Here is a 6,000-nt window from a genome sequence, read left to right as displayed (position 1 = left end):
ACTTTTGGCCTGTACTGTATATATATATATATATATATATATATATATATATACTGTATATACTGTATATACTGTATATAATTTTTTTTTTTTTTTTTTTTTTTAATCACAGTCACTTGTACAGCAGTCAGGCAGAAATAATCAGTGTATATTACAGTGCAGCTGAAAACGTTGTGTTCCCACTGATTTACCTGAGCCAGCAAACGGTTCTTATCAGCGAGTTCATTTTCATCCAAAATAACCGACTCACGGAGTCGACTCGCTGGCAAACAAGACAGTACTCACATTATGACTGCCGCTACCTCAGCCGGTGTCTGTGAATGTTGCTTGGATATAAAACTAAGCGGATTTGAGATTATGACCAACAACTAGCCCACAAACACACCATAGTGTTCTGGTTTGGACTGGGGAGGTAGCAGTGCTGGTGTTGGTTTGGGACGAGTGGTTTATAATGACAATGTTACGGTTCTGTCACAGAGGCTAATCATTTACGGCAACGTGAAGAAACACACCAGCTAAACTACTGCTTTTATATACAAGGTAATTATACATTACAGTAAATTAATATTAATGTTAAGAATATGTTTCTTCATAATGTATGAATAGCGTTGTTTACATTTATCTGTATGACATAATTACTTGCTTTTGTTCAGCTAGCCGGCTAAAAGCCAAGTCATATGATACAGTGGCTGACTGTCGCTGTTTAGCACGTTAGCATTAGCTAACTTCAATGGTCCTGAATTTCTATACAGCCAGCGGGGTAGCTATAACAAATCATATATTCATAGGTTAACCAGTTTAATATTTATTGTATACTAAAGGCATATTAGATGATACTACGCAAATACAAATAACTAAATGATTCAGATCTACGAGAAAGTGAAAGTGTCAATACAATCGTCTGTCGCTAATGCCAACGTCTATTTTCCTGCTTAATTAACCTAATTAACATAATCCGGATTAATTGTTTAATCTACAAAACTTCATTTCATTACCGCTGTTTCAGTGTCTTGTGTTTATAGACCTTAATTTACATAAACAAACTGGTTTCCCACAGTGTTTCACTTGTAAAACAGTTCCTCACACAACTGCCAACTCATCATTTCTTTGACAATAATGAATGGTAAAATGAATGGTAGAGTCTGCATAGTATAGTGGAACCTTTTTTGGGGGACTTTCCTACTGGCTGGAAAAGAAATTACATACAGTCCCTGACACAAGTCTTGTCGCTTATCCAAGTTGTAGGAACAACAAATAATAACTTGACTTGTAGTTGATCAATTGAAATCAGAACTGGCTTATATGAAAGGCAAAGCCCTCTAGATTATGCTTATTATACCAAATGAAAGTTTTGTATCATTCATTGAGCTTTATCATTTAATTAGGACAGAAAGGTCAGATTTTGCTTGGACATAAGTCTTGTCGTATACAAAAATAATGTTGAAATTATACATATACTTTATTTTGAATACACAAACATGCTACAATAACATTAGAACATAAAGTCATGGTGCCTTGGAAAAAAATATTAATATCGTGTATGACTTCCATGGGCTTGGAGGACTGCATCCATAGGTCTTGGCAATGACTCAAATAACTTATTGATGAAGTCATCTGGAATGGCAAAGAAAGCAGTCTTGCAGGAGTCCCAGAGTTCATCAAGATTTTTTGGTTTCATTTTCCAAGCCTCCTCCTTCATCTTACCCCAGACATGCTCAATAATGTTCATGTCTGGTGACTGGGTTGGCCAATCCTGGAGCACCTTGATCTTCTTTGCTTTCAGGAACTTTGATGTGGATGCTGAAGTATGAGAAGGAGCACCATCCTGCTGCAGAATTTGCCCTCTCTTGTGGTTTGGAATGTAATGGGCAGCAAGAATGTCTTGATACTTCAGGCTGTTGATGTTGCCATCCACTCTGCAGAGCTCTCGGACACCCCCATACTGGATGTAAACCCAAACCATGATTTTTCCTCCACCAAACTTGACTGTTTTCTGGGTGAATCTTGGGTCCATGCGGGTTCCAACAGGTCTTCTGCAGTATTTGCGGCGATTGGGATGCAGTTCAATGGATGATTCATCAGAAAAATCAACCTTCTGCCACTTTTCCACTGTCCATCCTTTCTGCAAGCTGTGGGCCTTGGCAAATGTGACACGATTTTTTTGTTGTCTTCTGTTTAATTCTGGTTTCTGAGCACTAATTCGGCCATGAAGACCACTGCGTGAAAGAATTCGACAAACTGTTCTTGTAGATACAGCGTTTTCTGGTGACCAGTTCTCATGTAGCTCCGCTGCAGTTGAAAAAGGGCTGGCCCTAGACTGTCGAAGCAACAAACGGTCCTCTCGAACAGTTGTCTTAAGGGGTCTGCCTGACCTGGGCTTGTCATGAACGTCCCCAGTTTCTTGAAATCTTTTTCTTATTCTCTCCACTTGACATTTGGATACATTAAAGATGTCTGCCACCTCAGCAGCAGACTTGGTCTTCAAGGTCTTGATGATCAGCACTTTGGTTTGTGGTTGAATCTTTGGCATGTTGTCAGAGGTCAGGTTGCACTTCACATGAAAGTCTGGTGTGCTGGGGTTCTTTTTATACACACCTGGGAATGTGTTAATTACATTATTTGTCCCAGGTGAAGCTCTAATCTGTGATTGGTTGAATCATTTGAAGACACGACAAGACTTTTGTCCTTGCAAAAACAGATGTTATGGGCTTTACCAAGCTGTGGACATCAGGACACTTTTAAACTTGTTTCATTTTGCACCCAGTTATTAATGTGAAAGCCCTTGACATTAAAGTGAACCATTTATTGTAACAATTGATTGATTACAAATAAAGTTATATACCATGTTAAGTTACTATGTCCTTACGCGACAAGACTTCTGTCAGGGACTGTATGTACCACTGATGGCGTTATTATCTCAGTTATTTATGTATAACTTATTCTTCAGCCTTTCACTGACACACCATGTATCTGTTGTTTAATGCTGCATAGCCTTTTGGGAGTTTAGTTCTTTCATATAATTGCTGACACGATCCTGTCATTGGTCAGTATTTCTCTGCCCTGAATGGTTTTGAGGAAACATCCTTTCCTGTGCTGAGAATACACAGAAGTTGCCTCTATTAAACCTAGCCAAACATAACTGTTCCTCTTAAAGTCTTTCTATTTAAACAACTTAGATCTAGTTTTATGACTGATTACTTAGAGCCCTGAAATAGCGAGAGAGCTAATGACCTTATTTGGAGATATTAAAGCACTTTACAATGTTTAAAAATCATTAAAAAGCTCCATCCTCATTTTGTACATTTAAATTTATCATGAGTAACATGTACAATCACTTTTGTCTTCAGATTTTCGTAATGCAGAATTTGGAGTTTAGAGACCCTTTATACTCTCTTATACCCAGTGGTATAAAAACCTGAAAGCTATACTTGATTAAAAGTACAAATATCTTACTAGAAAGTCACCTCTTAGAATATTACTTGAGTAAAAGTTTTGAGGTATCAGATGTTTATTGTACTTAAGTATCAAAGATAATTTTTCTGATATTAAATGTAATTAAGTGGTGAAAGTTGTGCCAAATCATGATTACAATCACCTGTTGACATCACCTGTTTGAAATAACGTCATTATATCGTTTTTTTTTTTAAACCTTATTACTAGCCCTAATTTGCCCCGTCCCAACTGTTTTGGAATGTGTTGTAGGCCTGAAATGCATGTATATGTATATTAACAGTTTAAATGACAAAACATGAAATATCTTGGGTTCATATCTGCAGTGGAATAAAAGTCAATGTAAATGTAAGAAACACTGCATCTTTTTTATTTGCATTTTCTATACTGTCCCATTTTTTTTGTACGTTCAAGTCATAGATATATCCCAATAACCACTGAATTTTGGCGGAATTAATTTGAAGCAAAACTCAAGAGAATTTAACAAAACGTGTGTCTTTTTTTAAAGATGTGCATTTTCCTGAATACCATGAATCTTTCCTCTGTCAGTGTAATACAGAAGTTACCTGAAGAAACAATTGTCGGCAGATAAGTTATTAAATTATGGGCATGTGTACTGAATAAATTCCAACCAAATTTAGTGTAACGTTATATCTGTGATTCAAATGTAATCGAAAATGTACCGGGGAAAAAAGTATACATTTTATTTAGGAAATGTAGTGGAGTAAAAGTGAAAATTGACAGAAATTTAAAAACAGATACTTAAGTACTGTAACAAAGTATTATTACTTTGTTACATTACACCACTGGTTATACCCTTTTTATTCACTTTGATGACAGGTCCCACACTCCTTCCTCTGACTTTTTAACTCTCCAAAAGTAAAAAAAAATGTAGAAAAATACTGATTTGCACATTATTTCATATATTGACAGTGTGTGGCATTGTACTTGATTGCTGTGATACATCCGATTCAGATGTACAAACCAGTTATGCTGTTGTACTAAAAAATTGTAACAAAGTAAAAAAAAAAAAAGCATTTACATTTCAGTTTTAAGTTGTTTTTAGAATTAGTTGTGGGAGTTTGTCTTGGTCGATGCTTAGAGTTTGTATATCAATATTATATTGAAAATGAAAAGCAAACAAAGCAGAAATGAATCAGTCTGGTTTGGAGGTTCTAACATCTACAGTTTCATTCAGAATCAGCACAAACAAGCACAGCTCAAGTCTGATTTAAAGCACTGGGTGTGCCTACTCATAGACTGGTTTTAGTGTGTGTTTTTTAGATTTGTCTGCAGCTTTTTCCCCAACACTTGCTTGATATTTTACTGTAAGCTTTGATCACTAGTAGCAGTTGCAGTAGTAGTGACATTAGTAGTATCTCTAATTTCCTTCGGGATCAATAAAGTGTCTGTCTGTCTCTCTCTCTCTCTCTCTCTCTCTCTCTCTCTCTCTCTCTCTCTCTCACTATCATCTATCTATCCATCTATCCATCTATCCATCTATCCATCTATCCATCTATCCATCTATCCATCTAGTACACTTGGTAAAAGTTTGTGCCTTGTCTGGTTTGTTTAATATGTGTGCTCTTACTAAGACATTCCTTGTGTGTGTAACGTATGTGGCGAAATAAAATGATTCTGTTTCTGAACAGTAGTAGTATTTAAAAACAGGAGCACACGAAAAAATTTATGAGCACATATTTTATTTTTTGGATAGGTAGCATCATACATGGATTAGAAAATGATATTAACTGCATTATAAATGTATTTTATACTGCTTATGTGCTTTTAGTGCTTTTTTCTGAATTTTTAAAAATATTTTCTTTATTAAACATTAAACAAAATATCTTTTGAAATTGTTAGCCTGTGATATAGATTAGGGATGCACCGATCCGATATTAAGATCGGATATCGGTCCCGATATTACCAAAATGAGATGGATCGGATATCGGATAATCAGGCCGATCCATGGGTCCGATACGTTCACTTTAGTTAATTTGCGACGCATGCTAAGCCCATAAAGGACGTGCTGCTGACGTATGGCGTATAACACAAACAAAAAGAGCAACATGGAGCGAGCTAAAGAGTCAGCTGCATGGAGGTATTTCACGCTTGCTATGCTAACAAGTTCGAAGGCAACATGTTTATTACTCATGTTTAGCTGCTATATTTTATTTTGAATGACTGTTTGCACTAAATATTTACGGATACGTTTATTTGAAAAAGTTATTTAAGCTACTACTGTTTTTCTCATTGTCAGCAGCCACATTTTGGGTGTGTTCAAAAACCTAAGGAGCTGCCTTGCTGTCTTACTGTCTACATAAGCGGCTGCCTCAGTAGAGAGGATTCTAATAAGTCATCAACTCATAAATCAGGTTATTCGAACGCGCTACTTACACAGCGATTCCATCGGGTTTAGCATTTAGCATCTTGCCATTAAAAACAATGAACTGAGGTAGCACAGCGCTAACGTCAATATAACATTTCCCTTCATGTACCGATAACGGTTACATTTCCTGACAATCTCGAACTTGCAAATAAAAACACTCG

General features: G+C 36.3%; 1 protein-coding gene across 1 annotated transcript in view; it reads left to right on the top strand.

Annotated features, from left to right (window-relative positions):
* Window positions 1-276: 276 nt before the first annotated feature.
* The window catches only part of lpin2 (lipin 2), a 36,172-nt gene continuing 30,448 nt past the window's right edge, over window positions 277-6,000 (top strand). Inside the window, exon 1 of the mRNA XM_062993951.1 lies at window positions 277-540. The gene's annotated coding sequence lies outside the window, so the exon portion shown is untranslated. The remainder of the gene's footprint in view (window positions 541-6,000) is intronic.

Source organism: Trichomycterus rosablanca, chromosome 4 (genome assembly GCF_030014385.1).
Source record: "Trichomycterus rosablanca isolate fTriRos1 chromosome 4, fTriRos1.hap1, whole genome shotgun sequence".
In the NCBI taxonomy this organism is placed as follows: Eukaryota; Metazoa; Chordata; class Actinopteri; order Siluriformes; family Trichomycteridae; genus Trichomycterus; species Trichomycterus rosablanca.
Note: the sequence above shows the minus strand (reverse complement) of the source record. Positions and strands in the feature narration are given on the sequence as shown.